The sequence below is a fragment of the Tachysurus vachellii genome, chromosome 5, assembly GCF_030014155.1.
Source record: "Tachysurus vachellii isolate PV-2020 chromosome 5, HZAU_Pvac_v1, whole genome shotgun sequence".
NCBI lineage: Eukaryota > Metazoa > Chordata > Actinopteri > Siluriformes > Bagridae > Tachysurus > Tachysurus vachellii.
In genome coordinates, this window is record NC_083464.1 from 27,067,420 (window position 1) to 27,080,636 (window position 13,217).

Consider the following 13,217-nt stretch of genomic DNA (forward strand, 5'->3'; position numbering starts at 1 on the left):
ATTTGCTGAGCATATAACTGGTTTTATATACACCAAATACCCATTAAGGTTTCTTGCGATTCTGAACAATAACTGTCCTGACAGGAACACAGAGAATGTGACTATGGTATTTATATTGAATACACAGTTATGGTCACTGAATTTATAATTCTTATAGTTTGTGCACCTCTAGAGTTCATGCAACCAGAGTTACATACAAAACTGGAATTAAGGAGTGAGTCATAAAGCTTTTAGCCTCTCTCCAGAGTGCAATATAAGAAAAGAAATTTTCTGTCTGTTGTGCTTCTTAGCCTTTATGAAGTGTTGACCTTGCACAGAAAGAACATATCTTGTGTGCTCATATTACCTTGTTTTTGTCTGGTTTCTTGACCTGGGATGCTTATATGCATTCTAAATTAAGTTCTTTACACTCAGCTGCAGAGTCCTCCTCCCATTTCTTAGTAGGAAGCTCGGAACACAAGAACAGACTAATGAAAGCATTTTATTAGAAAATAAATAGATGTCAAACAATAGGACAACTAACAAACTAAAAGAATGAGTCTAATATTTTAATTACTTATTTTATACTAACATAGCCTATCTCAATAACCCCTTAGATTTCAGAACTTTGGGTAAAATTGTGGATAAATTATTTTAACTACGTAATCATTATTCTCCAATTCAGGCTGCAATTTTACAGAGTGTGGGGAAAAGTTTTCATTTTAAGCTTGGTTAAGCTTAACTTCTATTGGTTCACTTTTTATTTCTAAAAGCTTTGCATGATCAAAGGTCTTGATGTTGAAGATGCCTTGACTGGAAGGTCACCATGTCTTGACTGGAAGGGCCCATGCATCAGATCTGCCTCATTTTGCCAGGAAGCTTCTGTGCATCCCGGCAACCAGCGTGCCTTCAGAGAGACTGTTCAGTGCTGACAAACATATTGTCTCCCCTCCAAGAACACTACTTAAACCAGACGAAGTAAATATGCTGACATTTTTGCATTTCAATTTCAAGTGAACAAAGATGCATATAATATGCATGATGTTAGGTCAGCTACACGTTTTTCTTCATGAAGGAGAGAAGAGACATACAATCATTGTTGTTCATTTGATTTGTTTACATATGAGTGTATTGTTGTTGCATGCACATTGCTTTAATTGTGGTGATTTTGTGTGTGAATTTGATGATCTTATTTAAGGTACTTTTAATTAAAACCTGCATTAGAAAAATCTTACACCTCTCAGGGCTCCATGTTAATGTTAATTTAATGTTTATGCTTTAAATATTTATATATTTTCTAATTGTATTTGTTTGTTGATTTTTGGGGGGGCACGGTGGCTTAGTGGTTAGCACGTTCGACCTCACACCTCCAGGTATTCTGTAACACTACATGTGATACAGAATAGCATGAAATACCCTTTTATTAGAGAACTGCAGAACACAGTGTAAAAACGAAATATTTTCCTTAATGTACATATATCATAAAATGTCAAAGTCTGCAAATACAGTCATGAAGCACAATCGCTACTCATCATCGGTCCTAACTATTACGGTGTTCATTACAAAACCGTCATGAAGAAGTGAGTTCACTATAACATTTTCGTCTTAAATTTTCTCCCACAAATTAAATCTGTGATTTTTAGGTGTTAACGATCAGTCTAATTGCTAGAGACATATAAATCCTCCGGTGACCCGGGTATGTAATGCTTCATGATGGCACTGTTGGAGGATTATGCCAATGGCAGAATAAGGAGAGAACGAGATTTCAGGGACCATGATGATGACTGGCTAATAAGCCGATTTAGATTCCCTAGAGCTGTGCTCTTAGATCTATGTGCTGAATTGGGTCCAGTATTAGAGAAGGCAACATGCCGGAACCATGCCATCCCAGTCCAAATACAAGTCCTCACCACTCTGGGGTTCTTGGCAACCAGCTGTTTAAAGCGGGAATTGGCAGACAGGTAAATTATTTATATAAAAAAACTATAAGTAATCCTCAACTTTGTCTCTAAGACATTTTTGTATATGAAATAATTCTATTGGAATCTATCATCTCACCCTATACTGTAGGTCTGGTATATCACAGCCGTCTCTGAGTGCCATAATATCTGTTGTTTTGAATGGTATACTTAATATGGGTAGTCGATACATCAGGTTCCCCTACACTGTGCGAGAACAGGCCGAAATTAAAATGCAATTTGCAGCAATGTCTGGTTTCCCAAATGTAATCGGCGCAATTGACTGCGCTCATGTTGCTATAAGGGCACCATCTGAAAATGAATTTGCTTATGTTAATAGAAAGCATGTGCATTCTATTAATGTGCAAATCATGTGTGACTCCAACATGACCCTCACAAACATTGTGGCACGCTGGCCTGGTTCAACACATGATTCCTTTATCTTGACACAAAGCAGTGTAGGGAACAGACTAAATGCAGGCGCAGTACGTGATGGCTGGCTTCTTGGTGAGTTTAACAATATTAAAAAGTAGAAACTGTAATTTTGTTTTTAATATAATTATAACAATGTTGCTTTTAATATAATTATAACCTGCAGGCGACAGTGGCTACCCCCTGAGACGCTGGCTCCTCACCCCATTTTTAAACACGCAGAGCGCAGAGGAAACTCATTATAACGAGGTCCACTCTCGTGCCCGCGCAGTGATTTGCATTGACTATTTATGGTTAAAAATGGGCATGTACAGGGCGAGATTTGAGGCTGGTTCACGTACGCACATCTGCAGGTGATCTGTGATTTATAAAGGGAACATTGCTTAGAGGAGTGCGTACACACGGTTTTATAAATCTGAATATTTTTTGGCGTACGTAAACTTTTAGTAGGGATCCTACGCACAGTTTTATAAATGAGACCCCTGGTCTGCATAACCACAGACAACACAACACACAAAGGCTTTTGAAGGGTTCTCAGATGTGTGGCTTTGGTCCTTTGGCCATATTTTCAAGCTGGCAAACTCAAAGGCTTTGAAAATTCAGAGAGTTGAAACAGCAGACAAGGCCTGCTGTCATATGGTCCAGGGCTTCTCACAGAGCTGGAAGAGAATGCAAGAAATGAGGGAAAATCAAGCTGTCCTATAAATGCTACATACATGCTACAGAAGGCTCTGATACATGATGTGGTGACTTGATAGAGCAGTATATAAATGATGGTTGAGCGTTTCCTTAGACAACAGCAACCAATCTGTGCCACACTGGCTGGAGAAAGAGGAGAATGGCATCTGATGCCTAACAATACCAGAACAACTATCATGCTCTAACTTCTGAGTTAACAGACGCACTTCCCTCAGAAACATGAGTAACACTGTCAAGCCTGTCCTGGACTACATCAATTGTGATGTTCTGGTAGAAAAGGATACAGATAAATCTCTGACCAAAGAAAATAAAAAGTTAATGAGAGAAGACCTCAAAAATATATATACACAGAAAGCAAAGAGAGTCATGATCATGGCTTGTTTCATTGACCCCCGCTTCAAAAGGAGTCTGAGGCTTCATAAATTGACATTCACTGTGTCCAGAAGGCTGTGAAGCTGGCTGCTCAAGTCAGGGAAGAACTACAAAGCCCCTACCAGCAGAAGCACCTCAACCTCCACCACCACCAGTACTCCCACAGCAGCATTGGAGGGGAAAGGCCTAGCAGGGTTGCTGAGAATGATTACTTCAACAACAAGGCAACAAAGAGGTAAAGAGGTTCAGATTCTGACCTCTCTAGAAGACAATGTGAAAGAAGAAATCATTGTATCTGTCTCTGCCCCCAATTCGAGCAGAGGTGGATCCTCTGGTGTGGTGAAGGGGCCATGCATCAGATCTGCCTCATTTTGCCAGGGTTGCCAGGAAGTTTCTGTGCATCCCGGCAACCAGCGTGTCTTCAGAGAGACTGTTCAGTGCCGACAAACATATTGTCTCCCCTCCAAGAACACTACTTAAACCAGACGAAGTAAATATGCTCACATTTTTGCATTTCAATTTCAAGTGAACAAAGATGCATATAATATGCATGATGTTAGGTCAGCTACACGTTTTTCTTGATGAAGGAGAGAAGAGACATACAATCATTATTGTTCAATTGATTTGCTTACATATGAGTGTATTGTTGTTACAAGCACATTGCTTTACTTGTGGTGATTTTGTGTGTGCATTTAATGATCTTATTTAAGGTACTTTTCATTAAAACTTGCATTAGAAAAAACTTACACCTCTCAGGGCTCCATGTTAATGTTAATTTAATGTTTATGCTTTAAATATTTATATATTTTCTAATTGTATTTGTTTGTTGATTTTTGGGGGGCACGGTGGCTTAGTGGTTAGCACGTTCAACCTCACACCTCCAGGTATTCTGTAACACTACATGTGATACAGAATAGCATGAAATACCCTTTTATTAGAGAACTGTTTGAACAAGCAAGAAGAGCATTAATCAGTGATGCAACAAAAAACCCAGGGATAAAACTGAAGGAGCTACAAAGATCCACAGCGGGTATCTGTCCATAAAACCAGTGGAAGAATGCCCAGAAAATGAGTCACTGCAGATACACATGAGAAAACATGTTTAGAGTTTACCAAATAGCATGCGAATGACTCCCCAGGCACATGGAAGAAGGTTTTCTGGTCAGATGTGGAAAATGCCATGTGTGACACTCCAACACTTCACATCACCTTGACAACTACCTGATTTTCTGGGGATGATCAAAATGCCAAACAACAGGTCAGGACTGAAGGAAAAAATGTGTCAAGGTGTCTATATGTGCCAAGTTAATAGAGCCATACCCCTTTCTGAAATTACAGCAAAAGGTGGCACTACAAAGTATCGTATTTTGGGGTGAATATTTATGCGCCCTTCAGATTTCTGTTTGTTTGCTTTAATTGTTTAAAGCTTTTGTTGTGCAATTCTGTCATCCTATGCACTGTAAATTTGCTTGTAGTCAATGTTTTTTGCTTACTGTCCACTGTCCTTCACTTTTTCACTGTTTTTGGTTACCAATTTGCACTTACTTCTCTACAATCTCCCCCAAAAAAGCTTGACTGAGCATAGATGCAGCACATTTTTCACTGTGCAAGAAGCCCTTGTGGAGAAGAACTGCCAGATGTAGGAACTACCAAGCAGAAGTTGAGTCAGATGCAGTTGAATCAGGTATGGGTCAGAGGCACTCAGAAATGGTAGATGCTCCATTCAAGTATTTCAGCCACAGGCCCAGATACTGCTGTTTCCACGTCCCACATCAATCTTTTAAAAATGGAACAGCAGGAAGCCTTCAAAGCGTTCCAAGAGCTGTAATAAAAGCCAACATGCTGGAGTACTTGCAATTTTGCAATTGCACCCCTGAACAGCACTATCAGCCCTTCTATTCACAAACCCAGTGCAAGCTTAGTTGATCATTTGCGCTCATCTAGAAGATCAATGACCTGTCGAAGATGAGTGCGAGCTCAGGAACTCAGTGCCATAGAAGTGATAAACTGCATAGTACTGGAGCAGTTTGTTAAACGACTACCAGAAAGGATGGTGGAATGGGTCCCTTGCCACTGATTGTCACTTGACGATGTAATGAGGTTTTCCACATGGAAACAGGGTGATCCTCCGGAACCCCAACATACTATAAGCTGCCCCAGATCAAGCTGGAACAAACAAGAGTATTTAAGCATTTGGTTTAAGTAGATGCACTAGGAAATAAGGTGAATCCACCTTATAATAGGTGAATCCAAGATGGCAGCTTGGCAGTAGCTATTAACTTAAAATTTAAAATACTATATATCTATTCATATCCCTAATGAGCAAGCCGGAGGAGACAGTGGCAAGGAAAAACTCCCTGAGATGATATATGGAAGACATCTTGAGAGGAACCAGGTTCAGAAAGGAACCCATCCTCATTTGGGTGACACTGGACAGTAAATAATGTAAATTGAGAGCTCCTGAGGAACTAATGGGTCATCGTAAACTCTGAGTTCAGCACAGAAATGATTGCTGATAAAGACCAGACTACTGTATACAGCTGACTGACACATCAGTGACCAGCTACATCGGCAAGTGCCTTGACGACCATCTCCAAGACCATCACTGCATGCTCCAACCAGAAGCCATGGATGACTGCAAAGGTGTGTGCACTGCTGAAATCTAGCGACCCTGCCTTCAGAGAAGGGGACAAGATGGCCTTAAGAACAGCAAGGGTCAATCTGTCCCGAGCCACCAGAGAGCACACCCCCAGCGAATCCACCACATATGGCAGGGCATCCAGTCAATCAAGGACTACAGGACTTCACCTGCCTGTGACAGTGACGACTCCATCCCAGATGCACTTAACAACTTCTATGCTCAGTTTGAGGTTCTTATTCTTCTCTTGAGAACAACAATGCAGCAAGGAAGACCATCCCCTTCCCCCAACAACCAGTTAATCTGTCTAACCACAGTCGATGTGAGGAGAACTCTATGCACTTTGGACATGAGGAGAACTCAGAGTTAACTCACAGAAGTCTGCTAGACCAGACAACATTCCTGGTAGACAAGCAGATGTCTTCACTGACATCTTCAACATTTCCCTGAGTAGTGCCATTGTTCCTACATGTCTTACTGTAAGACAACGAATGTTGTCCCTGTGCCAAAGAAGTCTATAGTGTCCTGCTGCAATGACTATTGCCCTTCACACTCATGCTTATCGTGATGAAATCCTTCGTGAGGCTTGTCATGATGCATATCAAGACACAATAGTTACTTTTCACAGTTATCAATTCACTGGACACCCTGCAGTTTGCGTATCTTCCAAGCCACTCCATGGCCGATTCCATTGGCACAATCTGGCCCTCAAACACCTAGACAGTAAAGACACATATGTACGACAGCTGTTCATAGACTTCAGTTCATCATTCAACACAAACATCCCTCAGCATCTGACTGAGAAGCCAAGCCTGCTGGGCCTAAACACCTCCCTCTGCAACTGGATCCTGGAACTCTTCAGTCAGGATTGGGATCAGCATCTCCAGCACCACCACACTGAGCACTGGGGCTCCTAAGGTCTGTATTCTCAGTCCACTGCTGTTCTCACTGCTGACTCACAACTGTGTAGCAATGCACAGCTCAACTGTACATTGTACAATGCACTGCGGATCTCATCAGCAAGAACGATGAGTCAGCATACAGAGAGGAGGTGAAACAGTTAATTGCCTAGTGCCCAGCAGTGCCTTTACTTCCTACAAATGCTGAGGAAAGCAAATCTCTCGTCACCCATTCTGACCACAAATTTAGTGAAGGGCCATGGAAAGCATCTTAAGCAGCTACATCACTGACTGGTTTGGGAAATGCACCACCTTGAATCGCAAGACCACTGCAGCCGACAGGACAGCTCAGATGATGATCGAAGTTTCTCTTTCCTCTATCATGGACATTCACACCACACACTGCATCCTCAAAGCCAACAGCATTGTGGATGACTGCTTACACACACTTCACCCCTCTGCCATCTCAGAAAAGGTACTGTAGTATTTGGGGTCTCACAATCAGACTGTGCAACAGTTTATTCCCAAAATCCATCAGACTCCTCATCAATCAGAACTGAACAATACCAAACACACACCTATGTGAACTGCACGAGACTATGCAAATCAAATCACACTCAAATGCTGTTTTGCACACTACATTGCTGTTTTTCCCACCACATTTCAATGCTCTTCAAACTGTGCTAAGTTTGTATATGTTTACAACTTGTCTTTTGTCTGGCACTGTTGCACAAGGTTGCAAATGTGGTGTGGCTATTACTTAGGTTCTTCGCTCTTTGTTGTCTTATTTAGCACCATTGTCCTGGAGAAAGGTGTTTTATGTGTATTGCGTCAGCTATATATGCCTGAAATTAGAATAAAAGCTTCTTTACTTGACTTCACTTGAGTGTGGAGGTGAGAGTCGAAACCCTGAATGTTGGCACCATGACTAGTAAAGGAAGAGAGCTGGCTGATATGATGGCTCAAAGAAAAGTAGACATGTTTTGTGTACAAGAGACCAAGAGGAAGTGGAGTAAAGCCAGGACATGGGTTCAAACTGTTCTACCCTGGTGAAGATGGAAAGAGAAATTGTGTAGGTTTAATCCTGAAGGAAGAGTATATTAAGCATGTATTATTGTGAAGCTGAAAATTGAAAGACTTTAATGGGCATGTTGGTGAAGGGAACTGTAAGAAAATAAAATGAGGGTAATAAAATGAGGGTGAAGATCTTAATGAAGAACAGGAAATTTACTTTGGGTTATGTACTTTGGGTTCATCAGAGTCAGTAAGAACACAGGACAAATCATGCTCAAGCATTTTATACTGTTTTCCCTTTATGTAGTTTAAATGAGGTTTCCGATTTGAATGTGTATTGAGCGTAAGAACTGAGGGTCTCCGAAATGGCTGGGATACACCTTGTTGTCTAGCTGGATGTCTTCAAATGTTAAGCATGGGCACGTAAACCTTGGTTTGGTATTGTTACAATTGTTATCAACCAAGTGGTCACTTTAAATGGTAATCGCAGTCACGTAGACCCTTTGTTAGTGGCGATCCTTGATGTCCTTCTGCCGCTTCCATAGTAACGATTTAATCAAGTTTATTCATTCTAAACGTATTACCTTATGATAAGTAAGCCTTTTTAGGAATGACCTCTTTCAATGTGTATCTTGGAGTGGAATCTGGGTGCATTTATCTGTAATTTCTTACAGAACAGAGGTGATGATGAGGTCATGGGTAGGTACTGTAAGAAATTATATGCACACAGATTCCACTCTAAGATACACGTGAGAAAGGCTCATTCTGAAAAAGGCTTAAATATCATAAGACAATAAGTTTAGAACTCCAAATTACTAAGATTGATCAATTGTTACTATAAAGGCAGCAGTAGGGCATGTAGGACTGTCACTAAACAATAGTATACGTGACCGTGATTACCATTTAAAAAAACTTTTTGGGTGATAAGACCTGTAACTATACCAAGCTAATGTCTATGTGACCATGATTTCCATTTAAAGACATTCAGCTAGACAATAGTATCACCCAGCCATTTGGGAGTTTTTACACGCATTGAAAGAAAATCCCTTATTAAAATGTATAAAATATTTGAGCAGGGCCTGCAGTCTTCTTGAGTCAGAAGAACCCAACGTACTTCATCTATTTTGTCTGGAATAAACTTCATTATGAGCTTCACCCTATTTGTTTTATTTTCTTCCAGTACAGTGTGAAAGAGAGGAATGTGGAAGGACAGATGGTGGTAGATTTAGCAAAAAGGATGTAAATGGCAGTGGTAAATTCAAATATTAAGAAGGAGGAGGAACAGGTGATGCAACCTGAAGGAGATTGAAGACTTTAAAGTGGTTGGATGGGTGAGTGTAGCCAGATAGCATCAGATGGTGGTTTATCTTTGAAGAAGGGGAGGAGAGAGATGACTAAATCAAGGATCAGATGGTGAAAGCTGAAGACTGGTGTATGAAATTCAGAGAGAGAATAGAACAGGTGCTGGGAGATGATGAGATGCTGAACAATCGGGCAACTGCTGCTGAAGCAATGAGGGAGACAGCTAGAAATGTACTTGGCATGATATCTGAACAGAGGAAAGAAGACAAAATGGAGACGTGGTCATGGAATGAGGAAATACAGCAAAATATAAGAAGGAAGAGTCTGGCAGAAGAACAAAAGAAAGTAGACAGGAGTACAAGAAGATGTGGTGCAAGCGCAAGCAAGACTTGGCAAAAGCTAAGGAAAAGATGTATGGCAAGCTGTATGAGAAGTTGGATATTAAAGAAATAGAAAAGGACTTCTACCAATTGGCTAGACAGAGAAACCAAGCAGGGAATGATGTGCTGCAGGTTAGGATGATAAAAGAGCCAAGATTGGGATAGTTTGTGCATGTGTGGAGGAGGGATATTGGGTATATTGGAAGAAAAAATCTGAAGATAGACCTACTTGGCAACAGCCAAAGAGGAGGATGTGGTGAGGGAAGATATGCAGTTGGCTAATGGGAAAAAGAAAGATACAAAGGACAAAAATGGTCTGCTGTCAACTATATTATTGGTCAGCACAAGTAACGCATATAGCGAGTTGGTGTAATGACACGACAAATTCTACGTGGCTCAACACTGAAGCAGCAGCTTGTGCTCCCCTTCCAAAAAATATTTGCCCTTTATAAGTGTAAAATTGTATTTCAGCAAACTTCATCTTATTCACTCAATTGGTATGGAGAGATGTAAAATAGTACCTCAGAATACCAGTTTGTCATTCTTTATCTCCTATTGCTTTTAATCCCAATTTTCCAGCTGCTCTGCAAAATATTGATTTCTCGACCTGGTCAAAAATAGGGATTTTTCAAATATCATGTTTTGTTTTTTTTAGGAAATACTGTAAAATAATTTTGGCACATATTGAATCAGTATAAAATACAGATATATCCCAATTTTTCCCCAAAACCTTTTATATGGATTATTTTATAAAATCCCTTTCGGACAAGAGCAAACTGAGAACTGATCGACTGGAAGAGAACAGATATTGATAAGCCAATTTAATAACTGATAGCTGAAATCCACAATTATGTGGTATACTAGTATCCTAGTTATTGGACTACTGCTCGGAAGGTTACAAGCTCAAATCCCATTAGCAAAGTCCTCAACTGCTCAGTTGTATAAATTAAGATAAAATGAAAGTTGCTCTGGATAAGGGCATCTGCCATATACCATAAATGTGAATATTAATCATATTAATCTTGTCAGATACATATGCTTCCTCTTTAGAGAGTTCGAAGAATGTTTGGGAAAAGGACTTTGATAAAGCATTGATAAAGCTGCACAGAAATTCTTCTGGACTTTGCTTCAAATGTAAGAAATACAAGAGCACATTTCACCACTGTTTTTAGTATTGTGATAAATGTCATTCTGGACAAAGATTCTACTACAGCTACAGAATTTCCTAAATTGCAATTTGGTTTGTCCTTAGAATTTGTTCCACTGAACAATGGCATGGAGACTTTTTCTAATTTCCTAATTCTGGTTTACCTGGCGAAGAAGTGCATATTATTACTTTGGCCATCCCCTCAGGTACCTTCCATCAAAGAGCGGTGTCTCAGGTGTCTATGTTAATTCCATTTGAGGAACTTACAATATACGTCAAGAGCCTAATGATTCTTGGTTAATATGGGCATCCCTCTTTGGACAAGGAAAAAACAGACAAATAAAAATGTAATAAAAAAAAAAAAAAAGTCAAGAAAGAGAGGAATTTCCTTAACTGCACAGTTCAAAATAGGCGACTTGCTGAGTAGAGGTAAGGCAGGTTGAAAGGCCCATGAATGCACAATGATTTTCATATTGTTTGTACTGGACCTTTTTATACAGGTTTTATATTGATTTTGGGTGTGCATACAATTTTTTCAAAGTTTTGTTGATTTTACATTTTGAACAGTTATATAAACAAGACCCCAAAAAGGTTTGTATTTTTTCAACTGTTCAACTATAACTGCTGAGGACCTGGCAAGAAAAGTTAAGAGCTTGAAACTGATACTAAAGAACACCAACATTTGGTTTTCTCAAATTTTTATGATTCTCAAATGGTACATGTTTACAAATGTGTGCAGTTTGGGTTACATACATTTAGTACAAATATATTAAAAGACTGTATTCATGGATTGTGACTGGAAAACATCTTTTAAAGTCTTTTATAAATTGTATTCCCATGACCTTTTGGCATTAGAAAATAACTTTTTACGTAATATTTAAAATATTAACTATTTTAAATATTACGTAAAAAGTAACTATTTTCAACTATTGTAACTATTTTATACATTTTATTTAATAGCTCTTTAACAAGTTACAAAAAGTTCAAATAATATTGAAATAATGTTTATTATTATTATTAATAATGTCAACCTTTATCATTTTCTAACATGAAGATGTTGTCATCTAACAGAGAACAAGCCTGTTAGCCAAGGAAAACAGCTGATGACAGAAACCTAGTGAGATCTATGAAGATCACTAGCTGTTTGAAGAAGACTTCAAAGGCAGAGATATAGAGACTATTGAATATACAAGATTCAAAGCACTCATCAGCAGTAATAATCAGAAGGCCAGATTGGAGTTCACAAAGAATTACAGAGATGAGCCACAAAAAACATTGTGGAGCCATGATTAACCAAAGTACTGGAAAGGCCAAATGTAAAAAAAGATCTGCTAATGATCCTCATCTGTGAAACATTGTGGCAGTAGTGTCAACTGCTTCTGGAACAAAATCATTCATCTTTATTGATGAAATAATTCATGACAGTAGCAGCAACATAAATGCAGTAGTGTACAAGAATAATTAACAGAGAAATGCATCCAAAGTTTTCAAGAAGAACTTTATCAATCAGCATAACAATGATCCAAAACACACTGCCAACAAAAAGAATTTAAGAGGAGCAATTAACAAAGAAATAACTTTAATTTATTACAAGAAAGATCTGTTCCTGTAATATTGTTTGCTGTTTAACACTTCTAGATGTAAATACCAGCAAATAAATCCTGAAACCCTAAACTCTTCTAATATTCATTTTAATTTCAAGCCCAAATGTCTTAAGTGTACAGCACAAATGAGCATATAACAAATAAATTAGCCTTGCTGTACCAATTGTTTCATATTGTATGGGCAATGTAATGTAGCTATTCCACTTAATGTCATAATAATAATAATAAATCTGACTGAGACTGTGGGATTTATTTTACAGTGATCCCTGTCTATAAGCGAAATCAAGCACACGGATTACACTGTTGAACCATTATCTTAAGAAAACGTCCTAAAAGCAAATATTGATATATACCTAGAAAACGTGTAAAGATACTTAAGCTTACTAAAAAGCCTGTTTACATTATTAGTGTCACTGTTCCTAATTAGTGATAATCATGGGCGTAAATCCCGGGGGGAACGGAGGGGACATGCCCCCCCCCCCCCCACCCCCCATCCGAGGGTTGTCCCCCCAAAAAAAAATTTATTTAAAAAATATCGCACTCTCTATTATGAAAAATATATGTATGTATACCTAAATAATTGTGTAAGTAGAAAAAAAAACAAACGCAAAAAATGAGTTGAGTTCCCCCTCCCCTTCCTCACAGTTTGACCCACTGCCTGCTTTCCCAGTTCATCACCTACTCTACAAACACGAGTCAGGTGTGTGGCTGCGGCTCAGTTAATGTTGAACTCCATTAAGTAGGGGATTTTATTCACTTTAAATAAAGCGATTCTCTTTAATGTAGTTGATGC